This window comes from Octopus bimaculoides, chromosome 6 (assembly GCF_001194135.2).
Source record: "Octopus bimaculoides isolate UCB-OBI-ISO-001 chromosome 6, ASM119413v2, whole genome shotgun sequence".
NCBI lineage: Eukaryota > Metazoa > Mollusca > Cephalopoda > Octopoda > Octopodidae > Octopus > Octopus bimaculoides.
Window position 1 is genome coordinate 19,975,791 of NC_068986.1, and position 1,044 is coordinate 19,976,834.

The window sequence follows — 1,044 nt, forward strand, 5'->3', positions numbered from 1 at the left end:
AGAATTTTTATACCTTTCAACCTTTCAATCAAGTCCGCCTTTCTTCCAGTAACATACTGTCCATATAATCTTAAATATTTCTTTAACTCAGGCACAGTAAGTACTTCGATAGCTGAATCATCAAGCTGCTTTATATCCATGATAAGACGTAAAACAATAACAATGGCGTGGGTTAGCCTCCGGAAGTTTAATTATCTACATGGAGCGCCGCCTAGCCAAGGGAGATAACCTACTTATAGGAAAGCCCTATATATATATATATATGTATGTATGTATGTATGTATGTATGTATGTATGTATGTGTGAGTGTGTGTGTGAGTGTATGTACGTATGTATGTATGTGTGTATGTGTGTGTGTTCGTAAGACTAGTATTTATTATGTATATCTCTACGTATCTGTATGCATGTATGTGTGTGTGGAACTGTATATACGTACTATATGCGCATAGTTTATTTATATTTATGTTCATTTCTTGTTATTGTCACGATTCTATTCATTATTGTTCTTATGTCTTCACTTATATTTGATCATTCTATTGCTTGCTTTTTGTTTTTTATCGTTTTTTTTTTTTTCTTCTTAGGATTTTTGAGGTGGTGTGATGGTGTATGTATGTCTGTGTTTACATTCTGTGAGTGTGTCCCGTGTGTTTCTATGTAGCTGCCGGTGCTTGTTTCTGTAGGATAAAAGGATTTTAGTGAAATGAAAGTCGGGGTTAGAAATAAACATAAACAGAACAAGAAAACGAACACGTGACTAACTTCCACGTTTTTACACCGTTTTGCCAAGACGCTGTTTGTAAACGTCTGTGTATACATACATACATTCATATACATATGTGTGTGTGTATGTATGTATGTATGTATGTATGCATACTTGCATGCATGTATGTATGTATGTATGTAAGTATGTATGTATGTATGTATGTATGTATGTATGTGCACTCTCGTTTAAAAGGTAATGTATACAAATTTTTAAGGTCAGTGAATTATTTCTGTCTGCTTGATAGTATGTCAATGTATGTGCATATATGTGTGTGTGTGTGT